Source organism: Acinonyx jubatus, chromosome A2, assembly GCF_027475565.1.
Source record: "Acinonyx jubatus isolate Ajub_Pintada_27869175 chromosome A2, VMU_Ajub_asm_v1.0, whole genome shotgun sequence".
Classification (NCBI taxonomy): domain Eukaryota; kingdom Metazoa; phylum Chordata; class Mammalia; order Carnivora; family Felidae; genus Acinonyx; species Acinonyx jubatus.
In genome coordinates this window covers 40,862,538-40,882,834 of record NC_069383.1, presented here as the reverse complement: position 1 = coordinate 40,882,834, position 20,297 = coordinate 40,862,538, and the positions used below count along the sequence as shown (strand labels likewise).

Genomic DNA, 20,297 nt, shown 5'->3' with positions numbered 1-20,297 from the left:
AATAAGACCAATTATAGGGGTGCCTAGATGGCTCAGTGGGTTAAGCATCTGATCTTGATTTTGGCTCAGGTCATGATCTCACAGTATGAGATTGAGCCCCACATGGGGCTCTGCACTGACAGCACAGTGTGGAGCCTGCCTAGAATTCTCTCTCTCCCTTCTCTCTGCCCCCCTCCCCCAATCTCTATCTCAAGTTAAACAAATAAACTTTAAAAAATAAAGCCAATTGTATCTTCAAATTATATATATATATATATATTTTTTTTTTTTTTAACACAGAACCTTGAATAATACATGCAAAAATTTTCAGAGCTAATTTACTGATTTAGAAAGTGTTATCATTCTCTAGAATTTTTTTTTTTTGGCTCCAGAAATTACTTTTTTTAAGTGTTTATTTATTTATTTATTTATTTATAAAGGGAGAGAGAGTGTGTGTGAGCAGGGGAGAGGCAGAGAGAGGCAGAGAGAGAATCCCACACAGGCTCCATGCTGCCAGTACAGAATGTGATCTCACGAACTGTGAGATCATGACCTGAGACAAAATCAAGAGTGGGAGGTTTTAACCGACTGAGCCACCCAGGTGCCCCTCCAGAGATAACTTTTGCTCATGGTCAGAGGGAGGCTGTTAAGATAATGATGAATCCCTTAATCTATTCACTGATTATCTATTTACCTAACTAATTTAGTAGATTAGAAATTTGGCTCTAATCTTGTGATGACATAGCATTTCTAGTTCATGCCTTCTCCAAAGGTGAAGTCCTGTAAAGGTCCCACTTAAAAGCTTGACTATAAGGGTGCCACCTTCTTTGTGGTCCTTGGACCCTAATTTTGCCCCTAAACAGGTGTCCTTCACTTCTGAGCTTCCTAACTACCCCTTTCTGCTCAATTTATCTGCCTCTCAGTGGCCACTTACAAATCAGAAACACCTTGAGTGAAAACTAGAATTAAAAATCAGGTTCACCCTTTGTACTTCTCTTTTCCTGGGGATTTTGCTTTTTCAGGTTCTCATGACCTGGCCAGCTTTCTATAGCCTTCAAACCAATAGGTTTTATATTCTATCCTTTTTTTTTTTTTTTTTTTTTTAGTTGTTCTTAGAAGGTGGGTGTGTCTGGAACAGTCTTCTCTACCATTACTAAAAATTAAAATTCCTGCAGTTTGAGTTATTTTGAAACATATAACATTTTTACTCCTATAACACAAAAAGGGCACACCTGCTGCAGCTGAAGACTTTCCAGACAAAGAGGCCTTCCCTTGAAACTAAAAAACAACAGTCAGATGCACTAATAATACTAGGCGTAAAACAAGAAATGTGAACAATAGGAAACAGGGATTGCAAACTGTTTGCCTAGAATATTCTTCAGCATTTGACAGAAAACCGGAAATCATCAGAAATTACCAAAATCATAATTCTAATTAGGGCCTTGAAAGTAGAGAGAACCCAGGGATGGTGTGTTTGATGCTCGCTTTTCTCTTTTTTTTAATGCAGAAATGTCAAAATAGAGCTAAAAACTGGAGTATATTTAAAATGTTGATATTTAACAAATTAGCATTTTAACTCACAGATTTCTATGCAAAATTATCATGTAATTTACACAATAATTATAATATTTCTAGACTATTACAGTGCTGCATAATAAGCTAGACAAATTAGAGCAGTTTGAGGAACTTTTTTTTCTTTCAAATGCTTGCCGTTTATCTCTGTGACTGTGTGCTTATCTTCTTTTGGAGATAATGTTAAGAGTCTAAAAAGCAAGGCTGTGGACAAATGTACTCCCTTACTCTGCCACTCTAATGGTCTCTGCTTGAACCATCCTCTCTCTCACTCTAAGTAAATCAACTGTTCAGTGTCATATCATAGGCAATATTATATATCCATGACAGAGCTAATCACCAAAATACATGATAAGAATAGTAGTTCTAGGTTCCCAGTGGGTGACAGAACAACTCTGTCAATTTTCGAAGGGAAATACTACATATACAATCTTTCATCCCAAACACAACACACAGTTTATCTCCCCTTTTTGTTTTTGATAATATCATTTTTTTTCCTTAATGGATTCTTACAGTAGTCCTAAAACCTTAATATTTCTTGACAGTTGGCCTTGTTGTCATTTTGCAACCTGGATTACTGTTCATCTTTTTAAGAGCCTGGGTTTTCAACGCTAGTGTGTTTGAAATAGTTTTGAGGTTTTGTGGTTGCTGTTGACGCTCTTACGGAACTTCGAACACACCAGTTTCCTTTTGGTTTAGTGAACTGGCTGGGCCTTTCGAATGCACTCAGTCCGTGGAAGTGCCCAAGCAGACTTAGTACTAGAAAAGAATCCCATCTGGAATTCAGACAGGTGGCCCATCTCAGTACCTCCCTGAGAAGTCTGGCTTTTTCAGGTAAGTGCGGAAGACCTGGAGTGGGGCGCTCATGAATGAAGGTTATGCGTGAAGAGAACATACTGAACTTACCATTGAAGTTCTAATTCAGAATCTTCAGTCTCGCTGTACAAAGCAAGCTTATTTCTTTCTGATCACAATTCCTCCTTTAGAAAAGGAATTGTCCAGTTCTTGCCATGTAGTACACACTGCTCTGAAGGTGACACCCAGTTTTTATATGTGGTCAAAAATGAACAAAAGTGGTTTTGGAATCTGTCAAGAAAAAGAAAAAAAGAGAGTCTTGTTAAAACCATCATAGAGGCCTTTGGGCATTTGATATTGCATTTACATATTATTAAAATGTTTATATTTTAAGTGTTTTTTTCCTCTGAAAATCTTTAAGCTCTATTATTGGTAATATTCTCACATATGGTTTAAAACTATTCTGGCAGCCTTAATCAATAGAAGAAAACAATCAACAGCAGTCAGGCACTTTGAAATTTCTAAAAGAAGTATATTCAAAGTAACATGTGTAATAATGGTTATTATGATTCTTTTATCCTATTTTTGCAGTACTACATGACAGAGGGAATCTGAAAACAACTTTAAAATCACAGAATTGCAAGAAGTATTGCACTTTAAATATGTGAAATAAATATAATGTAAACTTTAAAAAAGTAAGTCAGTAATATACAACTTGAGTTTGAGTTTAATCTTGCTTAACAAATTTGTAATATAATTTTGGATGGGTCACTTAATTCCTGGATTTCAACTTCCTATACAACTGCATAATTATTTGTCTAAGAAATTTTATTAAGGACTCCAGATTTACAACTCCTTGTTATATTTTTTATTGGGTTTAAGTCAATCAATCAGTCAATATTTTAACTGATCAACAGGGGTAATGAGAAGAACAATAAATGAGGAATCAAGTGGTATGAATTCTAGTCTTCTGTTTTCTAGTAATTGGCTGAGTGATTTAGAAAATATTTTCTAACCATTTTAGGCCAGGGCTTGCCAAATTTTTTCTATAAAGGACAAGATAGTAAATAATTTAGGTTTTGCCATCCAGGAGGCAAAATTGAAGATAATATGAAACCATTCAAAAATGTAAAAACCATCTTTAGCTCACAGGCGATACAAAAATGGGAGATGAGCTATATTTGGCCTCGGGGCCATAGCTTTCCAACTCCTGTTCTAGGCAATGATTTCCAACAATTATAAAGTGGAAGATGTAGGAGTTTGTGGATGATACATAGGGTGATCCACCAATCCCCTAAAGTTGTATACAAGAGTCTGAGTGTATGTAAATATGCTACTTCTTAATGAGAAAAAAAGCCCACATATTTCATCAGATTTTTGAGGGGTTCAAAACCCAATTTAAGGTCAAGGACCACAGGACTAGATGATTCCTAAAGATGCTTTCCAAATCTAAAATTCAATGAAATGTTTATTGGATGTCTACTATGTCTAAGCCACTGTGCTAACACTACAATAGATGTTATTAGCACATTATGACCAAAATAACATGTCAAAAATATACTAAAGAAGATTGTAATATGCACAAATCAGTAATATCCTTCCAAATAATAGCTTTGACAAAAATTCTGCAATTAGTCAGACATTTTTTGAGATATTACTTTGCAAAGTGTCTTCAAATCTGGTATGAATGATGTCAAAATATTAATCAAATATTCTTATGGTCTTATCTTATTTTTGATGACAATGGTATTAGTCATGATAACCATAATCGAATTTAACCTAAGCAGAGTTTCTTTCCTAAAAATATGACTTCTGTAAGAGCAGGAACTATGCATTTTTCATCCTTGTATTTGGGAACAATGTTTGCCACATACTAAGTGCTCAACATCTCTGGAATGTATATTTGAATGAATGAATGAATGAATGAATGAATGAAAAGATAATCCTATTATGGCACATAATTACAGACACATTGAAGGCCTAGCACCCAAAATGCTCTAAAAACAATCATTGCTAAGGCCAAAGATTGCTTCTCTTTTCAACTTTGGACATAACCGTGGTTTCAAAATACTTGGTCAACCAAAGATTGCAGTTCCTGGGGATTAAGTCATCTTTTTTAACAAGAGTGAAGTTTGTTGAATTTAATTCACATGTTACAGATGTTCCAGTAACCTAGTCTGTGGGAGGGAGTGATGGAGAGTGGTGTTTGATTAAGGAATAGCAGCATGCTCAGCGTCTGAGCCCTTCCTGCTAAGACCAGGTAGTTGGTTGTACCAGCTAGAGCATTACACGTAAACAGGCAATCCAAAACTCAGATCTAATAGTACTTACAGTAACACTCTGTTCTCTGATAAAGAAGTTCAGCCTGATTTCCATTGCCTTGCCAAATGATGATGCCAAAATCTGAGCACCATTCACTTGGGATTCCCCACAACTACACAGGGTAGAGAATGACTTGCAATTGAAATGTACCTCTCTTCTCTATCTAGGAATAATTTCATTTTATGAAAGGGAAATTCAATTTACAATAGCTGGCTAGTGATTCATTCCCTACTCTAGGGAAATTTAAATCTTAAGATTTAAAAAATTTAAGAAATGTTAATGAAAAGCCTGCGCAGTCCTGTGTACATCTGGAGTTATGCCTGAAATGTCCTTATTCAAAAAAGTGCATCTCACCTCCTTCCTTGCTTTCACTCCCCCTCCACTGCAAAAGCTGTTAGGTAAATAGCAACAAACTATTCACTTTGGGATGTAATTACAGAGCATGCCTGTGCAGTGTCATGCTGCATTAAATAACACCACTTGTTCAACTGTTAGAGGTTGTGCTAAAGTCATATTCCTGGATCTCCTTAGGGATTGAGATTAGTCCTACATACAGTCCAAAATTCCAAACCTTCATAAATGGGATCTCAAATATATAACCCAATTATATTTAAGGTCCAAGGTCTGGCTTAAGTTATGACAGGAAGCTCCGTCCCTTCCTGAAGGATTTTTGAGCACTGGGCTGTGCTTCAGTGTTCTATAAGCCCAAAGCAGCGGGTGCCTCTCATCTGACTGCTGCCCTGGGATCTATCTGCAGATCACTTCTGCACCTTTCTTTCTTTTCTTTTCTTTTTTAAAATATTTATTTATTTATTTTGAGAGTGATCAAGCAGGGGAAGGGCAGAGAGAGACAGGGAGAGAGAGAATCCCAAGCAGGCTCCGTGCTGTCAGCACAGAGACTGATGTGAGGCTCGATCTCATGAATCATGAAATCATGATCTGAGCCGAGATCAAGAGTTGGATTCTCAACCAATGGAGCCAGCCAGGCACCCCACCTCTGCACCTTTCTGGCTGGCTTCATTCCAGAAAGTGAACAGGGCACCTCTGGTTCCCTCTCAAACACAACTGACTTGAATCTGTAACAAATTTTTCTGCAAACTTTGTCTTGGAAGGACTAGATAATAAACATCTTAGGTTTCATAGACCATACAATCTCTGCCACAACTACTCAACTCTGTAGGTGTCATGCAAAAGCAGCCACAGATAATACATAAACAAGTATCGGTGATGAGATAAAAACTTTACTTATAAAAACAGGTGGCTGGTCCACCGGCTGTGGTTTGCTGGCCTGTGAACTATATTGAAGGCTTGATGATAACTTAAAAATTACAATTTTGTAGAAGGAAATGAAAAAGTTAAAGTTAGGATCACCTGATGTGGGCATTACTACTTCTTTGTGGAGGTATCCAATAGCTACCTCTCATTAGCCCTGGGGTGTGGCCATGCTACTGAGGCCTACTCATGATTCTGGGGCAGAACACTTCTCTCCTTACCTTCACATCGACAAATTCAGGTTTCTCCCTTCCTATGTGAAGCTCTGTTTAGAGTGTATCAAAAATAAGTTTGTTCCATAATCATCTCTAAAGAGCAAGGCCCATTGAACAGAAATGCAGTCCATCCATATATGAAGCATTTTCAATACCTTCTAGTTGTACTACGAGAAGGCTCACCAAAATTATCCTTTCTTGACTAATGCAAGTGTCTGTCCTAAAGACAAATTATTTTCCTGTTTCTTATTTTTATTTTGCTAAAGAATACACAAAATTTACCATTTTAACCATGTTTAAGTGTACTGTTCAGTTGCATTAAATATAGCTACATTATTATGCAACCATCACCACTATCCATCTCCAAAACTTTTTCATCATCCCAAACTGAATCTCTGTACCCCTTAAACAATAAATCCCTACTCTCTACTCACTCCCTGGTAACCACCATTCTACTTTCTGTCTCTTTCATGTTGACTATTCTAAATCCTTCAGATGAATGGAATCATAGTATCTGCTCTTTTCTGGAAAGATAAATTATTGGTTCTATTGTTAGAATCACATGAAAAAATAAATCACCTGTCTATTCTGGCTCCCAGCGATCTCTGGTTTGAAAATATTGGGGTCTAGTCTGAGAACACCTGACACGAATTATCTCCCACTATTCTCCAATCTGTTCCCCCTGAGATATTATTAGAATATCTCATCTTTCCCCAAATGCATATTACACATTATCTTCTTTGTAAAATTGTGATCCATACCTAGACCACTGCTGCCTCATTTTCCCCTCTGGGACTCCTAGTTGTCAAAACCAGCACAGCAACTACATCTTAGGGCCTTCACTGACATTGACAGATGGAAATGTTCTCCTCTTTCTGTGTCACCTGATGTATTAGAAAAACCACCCACTCTTTCCCTTTTATGGGTGTGTCCTTTACTACTAATACAGAATAACTCAATTCTGACATTTCTGGTTAACAAATGTACAGAGCCTTCTCTTCCCACATCAAGTATTTCTCCACAATACCAGCTGTGGCCTATAATTTAACTCAATCTGACACTGTCTACCTGGAGATAGAGTCAGACCCCACAGGTTAAAGGCCAAGTCCCAAAAAACTGCTCCCAGCCTGCTTCAGATACCAATCACAAGTAGTAGGTCCTCATGGTGCACATCACTCTGTCAGATTTGGCTGCAAAACAGTCTTCCACTACTCCCTTCTCAGATTTGATTAATTTGCTAAAGCATCTTACAGAACTCAAGAAACACTTAACTTACGTATACCAGTTTATTAAAGGATATTATAAAGGTTACAAATGAACAGCCAGATGAAGAGATACATAAAGCAAGGTCTTGGGAGGGACCCTGAGCCCTGGAGTTTGTCCCTATTGAGTCAGGGGAGATGCCCTGCCAGTGTGGATATGTTCACCAACCTGAAAGCTCTCCAAAGCCCCTACTTTTGGGATTGATCAATTATGAACTCCATTTCCAGTCCCTCTCCCCTCTCTGGAGGATGGGATGGGACTGAAAATTTGGGATTTGGTCTTTCTGGTGACTACCCCCCCCCCATACAGAAGCCATCTGGGAGCCCACCCGGAGTCACCATGTTCTGAGTGCTCTTATCACTTAGGATTTTACAAGGAGTTAGGAGTTCTGTGTCAGGGACTGGGGGCAGAGACAAATATATGTGTTTCTTATTATTTCACACCTGTACAATGGCACTCATGTAATTTATCACACAGTGCCTAAGACTATTTTAATGCAAGTCTTCTCTTTCCCCTAGGTTGTAATTTCTTTGCAGAGCACTGACCATATCTAGCACAGACTTTATTCTATGCAGGAGCCTGACTTAGAAAAGCTTTAGTTGGGATTTGCACATGATATGCAAGAGTTAAATTAAAAAATTTCATCAATCCACTCCCCCAGTCTCTCTTTCCATACACCACATTATTTACAATATATCCTAAAAATATCTCTACCAAGAACAAAATTGCTAAATTGGCCTGCTTCAGATCTCTTCCCATGAAGCAAATGTCAAATAAAACTTTTTCTTGTTTTCAGGAAAAAAAAATGAATAGTAAAATAGGGATTATTATCTACTTCGTTCTTTGTTAATGTTATAGGTAGAGAGGCATGTGGAAATATTCAAAGATGTTTATGACCCCTTCTGTCTAGGAGACAATAATATATTTGGAAAGCTACAATTTATCCATGTAAAACAAATGCAAAGATCATGTCACCATGAGGATCTGTATTTGTCAAAATTTTTATGGCTTCTAAGCAGGAGATAGGTATAATAATCTTTATTTTACTACTAAATTTTTAAAGAAAATTTAATGAAAACAGTGTGGAGGTTCCTCAGAAAATTAAAAATAGACCTACCCTATGACCCAGCAATAGCACTGCTAGGAATTTATCCAAGGGATACAGGAGTACTGATGCATAGGGGCACTTGTACCCCAATGTTCATAGCAGCACTCTCAACAATAGCCAAATTATGGAAAGAGCCTAAATGTCCATCCACTGATGAATGGATAAAGAAATTGTGGTTTATATACACAATGGAGTACTACATGGCAATGAGAAAGAACGAAATATGGCCCTTTGTAGCAACGTGGATGGAACTGGAGAGTGTGATGCTAAGTGAACTAAGCCATACAGAGAAAGACAGATACCATATGGTTTCACTCCTATGTGGATCCTGAGAAACTTAACAGAAACCCATGGGGGAGAGGAAGGAAAAAAAAAAAGAAAGAGGTTAGAGTGGGAGAGAGCCAAAGCATAAGAGACTGTTAAAAACTGAGAACAAACTGAGGGTTGATGGGGGGTGGGAGGGAGGAGAAGGTGGGTGATGGGTATTGAGGAGGGCACCTTTTGGGATGAGCACTGGGTGTTGTATGGAAACCAATTTGACAATAAATTTCATATATTGAAAAAAAATTCAATGAAAATAAATTGAAAGTTTAATGTCAAATTTTGTTCAGAGAAAAAGATCTAAAAGAGGCCAATTCTAAGATGTTGCTCTTGGCAGAGACATTAACAAGAAAAAAGTGGTTAGATAATTTTTGTTAGATTGCATAAAAAGAAAAAGAATGTTGAGTAAAAATCATTAGCCAGATGATGTATAGGTAGCTTGTATAAGTAGCTAGTTTTCTATACCAGGTCTTAATACCATTAAGACTTATTAGAAAAAAATTGAAAGCATTTTATCAGGAATACTAATTGCTTCCCAAAAGAACATAGTGAAGTGGATTACACAGAAAATCTCTGTTCCAGGTTAGGTTTAGATAATTTTTACTTTATGTTGATAATGACAAAATCAAAGATTAAGGTCACCTGGATACTGTTGCAGGTCAGGGAAGTGAATTTTGTTTGCGTTTTCTCCAGCAGCCTCTGTATTCGGGCACGAGTTGCATGATGTGGACTCTAAGAGCTGGGATAATTTCATGAGTAGGAAGGTCAGTGAAGACAGAGGGGTCAGAAGGTTGGGACTCTCAACTGAGACTTGATGTGTGAAATTTGAAGGACTGACAAGGAATGTGGCAGTCCATTACATTAACGCAGTGATTCTCCAGGTGTGTCTGTATTGGAAGCACCTGAACAACTTGTTAAAAGCACCAATTTCTAAGTCTCCCCACAGATTCCGATCCAGTGGCCTGAGAGAAGGAATATTCAGAGAGACAATCTGTGCATCCTGGCCCCAATACCCAGTACTGTGCATACATACAAGAGAGGCTATCATAGGGGGAGATATAGGCCTTATTCCTTTTAGCTATGCTTTCTTTGTAAAAAATCATGAGTCTTTCGGCCTTTGTATACTTCTAAGTGGCAAACACATCTGCCATGCCCCACACCTTGGTCAACTCCAACAAGCCTCAGCTTTTGTGTCCGTAAAAGAGAGATCACATCTAACTCAAATGAGAATTGTAAGGATCCAAAGTACTGACATATGCAAAATGCCTAGGACACAGTATTATTCAATAATTATCATCTTTCTTCCCTCCTACAACCACTGTAGAGTTTATAGTTCCTACAATAAACCTGAAACTATTCTCATCTCACTGTCCCATCTGTCAATGACATTCAATCAAAGACCACGTGGATACCTATAGTTTAAAAACTCTGGCTTATTACTCATTGCAGGGAGGGAGAAAACACACCATGGGGGACCACGGGCTAACTCAATAAGATAGTGTTAGAAACAATCTATCATAGAATTTGGGCTTTGATGGAGTGATTTAGGGGAGGGCTTCAAGAAGTAGGGGTTGGCGCTGTACTGGATGTTGCCAGAAAGCAAAGGCAATTTTATGTTTCAGTCATAAATTTTAACTAAGGAAGGGGATGTATGGTACTTCATGTGTGGCCCAGCGACCTTGTTTTTGTCTGTGTTTAAACAAAATTATACAGAGGCCTTTCATTGTCTCGTTTTATCAGAGTGACACTCCTGACTGCTCTCCTTTGCTCTTTTTCACTTCTGAAATGAAACGGAGTATAGAGGAAAAGCTGATATTCATTTTAATACCTGTTTAAATGAAGAGACTGAACATTTATTGACATTGCCTATGTTTGACATCATGCCAAGCTTTAATTCTCTCTATCTCACAGTACATATTCTATATAAGGTGGGGTTAGAAGCCAGATCAGCTACGACTTCTAATTATAAAAGCTTCCAGTCTTATATGCTGTTGTCTTGTTGGCACCACTGGAACCCATGAATGAATTCCTGCCCATCTAAATAAATTGATTTCACAGGGCCTGGCTGGCTCAGTTGGTGGAGTGTGTGACTCTTGATCTTGCGGTTGTAGTTTCGAGCCTCATGCTATTGGCGTGGAGCCCACTTGGGATTCTCTGTCTCCTCTCTCTCTGCCACTCCCCCCATCATGTCCTCACCCGTGTGCACATGCTCTCTCCCTATAAATAAAATCTTTATAAATAAATAAGTCCTTCAATTTATAATCAGAGACTGGGAAAAACTTTTTTTTTGTTAAAAAACATAGTAAATATTTTTGAGTTTGTAGGTCATATAGTCCCTCCCATGATCGCTCAACTGTCATTGTAGCAGGAAAGCAGCCACAGATCGTACATGAACAGATATGCGTGGCTGTGTTCTAATAAAACTTTACTTACAAAATCAGCTGGCAGATGGGATTTGGCTCTTAACCTGTAGTTTGAAAACCTTTTATCTAGATTATAAGCAGTCAGAAGTCCCAAATCAACTTGGATTTTTTTTTAATGTATTTTATATTTTGTTTTGTTTTGTTTTGAATTTTGTTTTTTTTTTTTTTTGACGTTTATTTATTTTTGAGATAGGGAGAGACAGAGCATGAACGGGGGAGGGTCAGAGAGAGAGGGAGACACAGAATCTGAAACAGGCTCCAGGCTCTGATCTGTCAGCACAGAGCCCGACACGGGGCTTGAACTCACAGACTGCGAGATCATGACCTGAGCCGAAGTCGGACGCTTAACCAACTGAGCCACCCAGGCGCCCCTGTATTTTATATTTTGAATAGTTAAATGTGTATAATAGGAAAATATGTGTAAATATAAATTTGTGTTTTATTTTAATAAAACTGCCAAAAACATTTGAAATAAACTACCAGTTTCTGAGCATGACAGAATCAGGACGGTGCCTCCTATCATTTGCTTCTGTGATCCTGTATAGTGGGAAGTGGAGCTCAAGAAGCCAGAGGGCTTATCTACCCATTATTCTGTGCTTCCTTTCCTTGCTCCTTGAAGGAAAACTCTTGGTAGCTAAACTGAAGTTCAGAGAGGTTGAATACTTGTCCTCAGTTATCCAGATGCTGGTAGAGCTGGTGTTAAGCCTTATTTGTTTCATTATACCCTATGCCTCAATTTTAGTAAGTTATTGAATTGGTGACTTAGGGGCATAAAAAGAGAAAGAGAAAGAGTATATGGTCAGAATAAACATAGGGCAGAAGGCATTTTGTTACAGTTTGACCTTTTGAAAACTTAGGGTTTGGGAATAAATGCAGAAACTGGAATTCAGTACCAAAGCACTGGAAAAACATAGTATGTCCAGCCTCAGCACCCAATTCCCTTTTTATAGATTTCTCTTTTAGTAAGGCATAACATCGTGTCCCAGTTGAAAGCAAAAGTCACCTATCACCACTGTATCAGGTTGTCTCTATCTGTGACTTGTAGGTAGAAAGATGGGGTGGGCATCTTGCAGGAGATGTTTCCCCTCTGAACCTCTCCAACTACACGCTATGCCGCTGCTCTTGGTTAAAAGGAATTTTCAGTTAGAATCTCCCATTCCCCAAATGTGCAGAAAAAAATACAAGTGTGTATGGGTAACTGGCACATGAGCATTTGTATGACTTTATGTTTAAAATAGAATATCACACAATGACATTTTTCATGCAAATTAACAGTCATAAAACTTATACATGAATTTATACCCAGCTCCTATATATTTCTATGGATATAGCCCACTGGATAATATTCTTTCTTTTAAGAAGAGTCCAGCCTATGTTCTTCTTCTCCCACAAGCTTGGTTTAACCCCCCCTCCTTAAATAACAATTAAGAAAATGGTACGCCATAAATATTTTTTGATTTATTTAAATGTGTTGTCACAGGAGGAAAGGAGGTGAGTCTTGCTTTGGGACACAAGGGGGACATTTGCTAAGCACCGTTATATCTCTGCTCACCTCTGTTCTCCCTTTTATCTCACCTAGAGCTGCCAGATTTAGAAAACAAAAATAGAGGACTCCCAGTTAAAGTTGAATTCTGGATAAATGATAAATAATTTTTTAGTATAAGTATGTCCCAAATATTGCATGGGATACTTGTACAAAAATAATTATTTGCTGTTTATCTGGAATTCAAATCTAACTGGTTATCTTATATTTTATTTGGTAATTCTACACATAAATACTTAAGGCTCAGTTTTCACATGGTGGGTTGTCTGGTTTGACAGAATTGAATTCAATGTCCTGTTCAGCCACATATGAGCCCTAGTCAACCTACTTAACCTGAAGGTAATAATTCATGTTGTAGAGAGTTGTCATAAGGATTACAAGGAGAGAGTGCAAATAAATCACTCAGGTCAGGGCCAGGAATAGGCAGCTGCTCAACAAACATTGGCCAAATGTTTATTTCCTTTTCTTCCTTCAAATTCTTTCAACTCTTCCCCTAAACTCTCTGATAAGAGGTTTTTTTCCCCTTTTCCCTCACAATAGACTGTACCTATTTCTATTACAGCATTCATTGCATAGAACTGCAGGCCTGTTTTGTAATCATGATGATACAGACATATCAATTCCTTCCTCCCTTTTTTTTTTTTGTTTGTTTGTTTGTTAGTGTTTGCCTGCTGTAGCTTTTTAGTACTTTTTCTTTCAAACTTTCTAGGTTCTTTTATTTAAGGTGTGTCTAAATAATGGGATTCTAATGGATTTTTAGACATAAAGTCTGATAATCTTTTTTAACTATAGAGTTTGTTCACTGAAATAAGTCATTACTGAAACGTGCATCTATTCCTACTCTTCAGTGTGTTATTTGTGTATCTTTTTGTAGGTTTCATTCTTCCCTTCTTCCCTCTACCTTTCCTTCCTTCCCTTCCTCCTTCCTCACTTCTTTCCTTCTTTCCTTCCTTCCTTCCTTCTGTCCATCCTTCCTTCCTTCCTTGTTTTCTTTCCTTTTTAACCAATCGAACTTGCCTTTTCTTCATTTCATTTTTCCTCCTTACTGGTTTGGAAGATACACATTATATTTTTATTCTTTTAGTGCTTTCAAAGAAATATGAAATTTCATATTATTTTCAGAGCCCTAAGTTAAACAATATCATATTTTCCTCTCAAACACAGATCCTAGAACACATTGACAGAAAACCTCCTCTCAAGTTATATTTTTGCCCAGTATTTTAGTTTTGTCTTATATTTTACCCCAATAAATTAGATATTATTATTGCTGTTTTATATAAAATCTGGTTAGATTTACCCATATATTTGCAGTTTCTTTGATTAGAAATTTTTTCCTCTGTCACTTCTTGTATAAATTTCCTTCTTCCTTAAATATATTCTTCTACATGTTCCTAATGTAAAGAACTAGGTGTTACAATCTGTCAATTTTTATTTGTACAGAAGTCTTTCTTTCATCCACATCCTTGAAAGAATTTTGTTGGGTATACTTTGTACATCAGTAATTATTTTTACTCATTGTTTTTAAGATACTATCCTACTGTATTCTGACCTCCACTGCTGCTTATAAGAGCCCACTTGTCTGTATAAAGGATTTTCTTTTTAGGCGATCTATCTTCTCTAATGGGCTGTCTAACATCAGTGGCTCCTTTTCTTTAGCATTCTGCATTCTCACTTTGCTGTGTCTAAGTATGGATTTATCTCTTTTTCTTTTCATTCTTTTTTGAACTTACTGAACCTGATGATAGTTATTTTTCATCAATTCTGGAAAAGTCTCAGTAATTATCTCTCTCAAAAAAACTGCCTTTACTTTGCTCTATCTTCTCTTCTAGAACAAATTCAGCCTCCACATCAACTTTTTTTTTTGTGGTTTCAATTTTCTTGATGATAACATAACATAGTTGCTGAGTAACAAAATTGAAGCCAGGCTCTCTAGGTCAAATATAATGGCTCTATCTCTTCTTAGGTATAGAAACTTGTGCAAGTTACGTAGCCTCTCTATGCCTCAGTTTCCTCATCTCTAAGGCAAGGAAGCAATAGTATTTCTTTATGGGATTATTATGAGAATTATAAAAGAAATTATATGTAAAGTGCTAAAAAAGGTATACAGTCCATTTTGTCTTATTATTTTTCTTTCTGTGCTGTACGATGAGGAATTGATTCACATCCATTATACAGCTCACCAGTTTTTACTTTCTTTGTCAAATATGTCCTTTGGGATGCTGGTTCTATTGGCATATTTTTCATTTTCAAAAGTACAATGTTGGTTATTTTTCAAAATGCCTTGGTGTCTGTGAGACACCAAGAAACCCTAGGCCACTTTGAAAACTGCTTTTATTGGCCTATCCTCAATGTGTTGGGAAAACATATTGAGGGAAGGGATAGAGCAAGTTCTCTCACTTGATACAGCTGATTTGAAATGACCAAGAAATGTGGGTCTGACAAAAAAAGAAACAAGAAGCTGAGGTCAGGTATTCAATTTGAGATTGAGACAGTGGTTTTTATCTTTGATGCCCATTAGAAATATTTGGAAAGCATTTTAAAAATATGGGTGCCGAAGCTCGTCTCTAGAAGTGGGAGCCATGCGTCAGTGTTTTCCCACAACCGTCCAGGCAAGTCTATTGTGCAGTTGGCACAACCAGAGTACCATGAAAAAAGAAACCCTGAAACCATTCCAGGCGTTCCAAACAGGGAAGGACATCGTGCAGAGGATCAGATGCTACAGCACCATTGGGAGGGCTTAGAGAGTAAAGATTAGGGGCAGTTGCTGGTTTTTGTTTTGTTTTCTGAAAACCTCAGGGAAGATATAGCACAGGAATAGAATCTCAGAAAACTGCCATTGAAAACTACAGCTGCTTTTGATCCAAGGATCCAAGGAGGGTGATTTGGAGGAAGACTAACATCCTCCTCCAGAATGGCTTATCTGCTCTCTACAGAAGCCCTTGGGCCTGCATGCTGTTTCCAAAGGAAAGGTGACAGCTTCTCTTTAGTTTCACTTTCAGATTGTCACAGGGACACCCCTTCTTACTAGTAGCATCTAACACTAAACTGTGGCCAGGAAGTCTAGGAGATACAGAGCAGGGGGTTAATGGTGCAAATCGGTCACCAGATTGGGAATCACTGGACTGTGATAAGTAAACTTCCAAAGCTCAGAACACAGAGGTGCTCAGGGCTCTCAGTAACTCTGGACATCAAAATGCCTCCAAAAGCATTTTTTTCCAGATTCAAGAAGAAGGCTCAAAGTTAAACTCTCCCAGGGGAGAGAACTTTTCTTGATCCTCCAGATCCCTGTAGGTACCAAGAGGATGTAGGAATATCTTTTTCCCCCTACAGTGCCTTAACTTTTCTGGCAGGACTAAAGATTTCACAAATAAAGGGCAAAAAAAGAATCTAAGTCAACAAATTAAAGGCAACACTTCGAATCTGGTATTCAAACGGAGGGCTTAATGATGAGTACCGTGAAAATGCAACTATATAAAAAAAAGAAAATGCATCTGATACCAAAGCTCATATTCTTTGTTCTTCATGCCATTGCCTTTTTCTAAGCAAGTGATGGTGTGAATTTTGTAGGGTTCTTTTTTTCATTTTTCACATGAATCATCATTGAGCACAGACTCTTGCAAAGAAACTGGGCATGGATGAAGGAAAATAAGAGAGGCCCCTTCTCATGTTGGTGGCTCTCCTCCTGTTCCCTCTTTCTGAGAGCGACCACCCACCTGGTGTGTTTCCTACTTCTCTCTCACTCCTACAGAGTCTCCCCCTTCCTCTTTGTCTCCTATGCTTCCCCAAGCTTCTTCTCTTCTTCTTCCTTTTATCTCCTTCCTGTCAAAGTATCTGGCAAGTAGAGCTGGGCAGAAATGTGGTTAGATATGTGTGGGGTTTCTCAGGGGTGGGGTGACCACAGATTCTGTGTTGAGGGCAAAAATATTACCCTAGAGGCAGACAGCTGCACCCTGAAACTCCTATACCTTCTCCTGTCATAATAATATTGAATGCTTACTGCTTGCCAAGGTGATGGTACTGTGTTTAAATATGGTGCTTACAACCATGATTGACACATATTTAGTACCTTAGTGCAGTATCATCCCTAAATTTTCACAACACACTTGCAAAGCATATAATCTTATAATTCTCATTTTATAGATGAGGAAATAAAAGTTTAGAGAAATAAAGTAAGTTGCTCAGTTTCAAATAGCTAACATCCAAATCATGTGGTACACATCCCACCTAATTCTCAGTTTCCCTGATTATTCCTCCAATCCTGGCATTATAACTTAAGAAGGACATTGATAGACTAGAGTGTCCAAATAGTCTGGCCACATGAGGAAGGAAACCATACCATCTTTATCACCTTCATTAATGGTGAACATTTATAAAGTGGTAAAGTGCCACCTCTATACCTAGTCCTCCTGTGTGTTTTATGTAGATTATCTGCATGCAAGTGAAACAGTACAAGAACTTTATGAAATATGCCACATTATAACAATCCAATTCACAGATGAGGAAAATGAAGTATAGAGATATTAATTATGTAACTTGCCCAAGACAGCCCAGCTAATAAATGATAAAGGCAGGACTCCAGTGCCAAAGCTTGTAATTCTACAGAAGGGTATAGAGGTTGATAGGAAAGAAAGAAGATAGGAATATTTCGGTTGATGAAGAAATATCATTTAGAAAGGAAAAAAAAAAAACACACACTTAAATTGTAAACCTCCCAAGAATAGAACTAGAACTATGGTGGGGTTTTTATAGGGAGGTAGACTTCTGTACAATATAATAAAGAACTTTCCAGCAATTACTTTTGTCCAATAATGCTACAGACTGCCACACAAAACAAGAGTATGGATTCTATGGCAGTGGAAGTGTGGGGATGTGAAAGAAATTTCCTAAATTGAAAAGAACACTGGAGAGTGCATTACCTCTTAGATAATATGTAACCTCTAAGATGCTTTGGATCTAAGAGTCAGCTTATTTAAACCATCACAGCAGCCTAGCAGATAGAACAGATAGAAGGTTGTAATTTTATAAGTGGCCATATTTAAACATGATGAGGAAAAATGGTTGAATCTGAATCTAGTCTCTGATTCTATCAGCATTTCCTCAAACTGTCTCCTGACAGATTACCTGGCAAAAAAGCCAGCCAAAAGCAGCCTGTGTTCCAATTAAGCAGGACTTGTTGTTCTTCCAGAATTTATTTTTGTGTTAGGAAGACACATTTCTTCCTCCACAGTTTAATGGGAGTACTAACGGTGGTAACAAAAGGAGATGTCATTTGCAGGGAGTAGTGAAAGCTAATACTGACCTCATAAGACCTGGGAAAATGAGTAGTAATGTCATGTCTGAGAGGAACACTGTGTGTGTGGAAAGTCATGTGTCTCTCCCAGCAAAAGACAGATTACTTTAGGAAAATGGTGAGGGGGAACAAGGAGGCAAGTGTAGGGTACTAAACCCATGCAAACAGGGTCCTTTCCTTGCAGAACCACTGGAGTCATTATGCAAGGTTAGAGCAGGAATAAGATGGCAAAACCCAAATGCCTTTGTTAAAGTACATTCGAATAAGTAATAACAATGGCTACCATTCTTACATTTCATAGATTATAATGCATGTTCAAATATAGTATCTTACCCCAGCCTTCCCAACGTTTACATACAAAAGAAACTGAACCTAAAGGCTTACAAGGATTCTTTCTACATAGTGTCTCATTTATCATCCAAATGACCTTAAGATGAAGGTCTTATTACACTATATTTTTAACTAAGCCAAGAAAAACTATATTAAATGCACAAGCGATAGTACCTATTCTGAGTGTATCTATGGCTGTTGTTTTGTTTCTATCGTCAAAGTCATTAACATCAGGCAATTAAGAAATATAGGGACATTTATAGAACTAATGTTTAAAAAAAATTTATGATTATGAAAATAGTATTCTTATTACAAAAAATGTTTACAAAAAACACCGCAAAAGTGTGCAGAAATAAATTAAAATCATTCACAATACAACTGCCCAAACCAACTACTCTTAAATATTTGATACAGTAATTTTTAACAAATATATATATATATATATATATATATATTCAGATTATGCAGAGATCAGTGTATAAACAGTCTTCTTTATCACACGTATCTTCTATTTTATTTAATATAAGCATAATTTCAGAGGCTTAATAGGTCATGTGGGTGTAGCATAATTATTTTTTTAAGTTTATTTATTTTGGGAGAGCACGCACGAGCTTGAACGAGTGGGAGAGGGGCAGGGAATAAGGGAGAGAGAGAATCCCAAGCAGACTCCATGCTGTCAGCACAGAGCTTGATATGGGTCTCGAACTCACAAAACTGAAATCATGACCTGAGCTGAAATCAAGAGTCAGACACTTAACTGACTGAGCTACCCAGACACCCCAAGATCTTACCATTTTAATTTTCACTTATTTGAAAACCGTTGATGTCAGGTCTTTTTACCTTGTCAACACAATTCATTAAAGGCACAGATGAAAGAAGTATCTGTAAAGGGCAATCCTAAACTAGATGTTTCCCACCAAAAGTGAAGATCAGATCACAAGTAGCTGCCAGTGGGCGTGGTAAGTAGCTAAGGGCTAAGGGCGAGGGAGGCTTGGGTATTGAATGTGAGGGCAGGGAGCACAGCAGCAGGGACTCAAGTACATCTGTGTCTGTCAGCTGGCCACTTGTACTTCTGCTGGAAGTATTTCTTATTGAGCGAGCAGTTGTTGAGTGCCTATGGTGTGCCCACAAAGCTAGCACTAACACTCTCTAGGCATTTGTTTCACAGAATGGGTCCTCTGCTCACAAAGCCCTCTCTGCAAGGGGTAAAACAAGGGTTGGCTCCAAGTAGACAAAGTGAGGGCACTTGAGGATCTGGAGAGACCCCCCTTCCCACTGGCAATGCTTCCTCTGGAAGCATTGGACTTAACCATATTCACTCTTCATAATAGAAAATGGAAGTATATCTATCTTTCATGGTTTGTATTTTGGAGGAGGGAATGTTTTCTGGCTTCATTCTTTTTAGATTACTGATTATAGAAAAATTGAAATACACAGCACAGTAGGGAGCAATGAACCCCCGTGCACCCATTACCCAGCTACGACTTGGCTCACAGCTGCTCTGGTTTGATTTCTTCCTCTCCCAGCCCCTACAACTCTATCAATTTGAAGAAAACCCCAGATGTAATATCTTATCCATAAATACTTTGATATGTATCTCTAAAGGATAAGGACTCCTTTATTTTTAAAAAAATTTTTAACGTTTATTTATTATTGAGAGACAGAGAGAGACAGAATGTGAGCAGGGGAGGGTCAGAGAGAGAGGGAGACACAGAATCTGAAACAGGCTCCAGGCTCTGAGCTGTCAGCACAGAGCCCGACGCGGGGCATGAACTCACAAACCGCGAGATCATGACCTCAGCCGAGGTTGGACACTTAACTGACTGAGCCACCCAAGAGCCCCATGGACTCCTTTAAAAAAAAA

The 20,297-nt window shown here is 37.9% G+C and overlaps 2 protein-coding genes across 2 annotated transcripts in view; one reads left to right on the top strand and one right to left on the bottom strand.

Moving 5' to 3' along the window:
* Positions 1 to 20,297, bottom strand: part of ELMO1 (engulfment and cell motility 1) — a 730,817-nt gene that overhangs the window by 654,119 nt on the left and 56,401 nt on the right. The window contains exon 2 of the mRNA XM_027075272.2: positions 2,458 to 2,637. The gene's annotated coding sequence lies outside the window, so the exon portion shown is untranslated. The remainder of the gene's footprint in view (positions 1 to 2,457; positions 2,638 to 20,297) is intronic.
* Positions 1,458 to 20,297, top strand: part of GPR141 (G protein-coupled receptor 141) — a 46,854-nt gene continuing 28,014 nt past the window's right edge. Inside the window, exon 1 of the mRNA XM_015065075.3 lies at positions 1,458 to 2,385. The gene's annotated coding sequence lies outside the window, so the exon portion shown is untranslated. The remainder of the gene's footprint in view (positions 2,386 to 20,297) is intronic.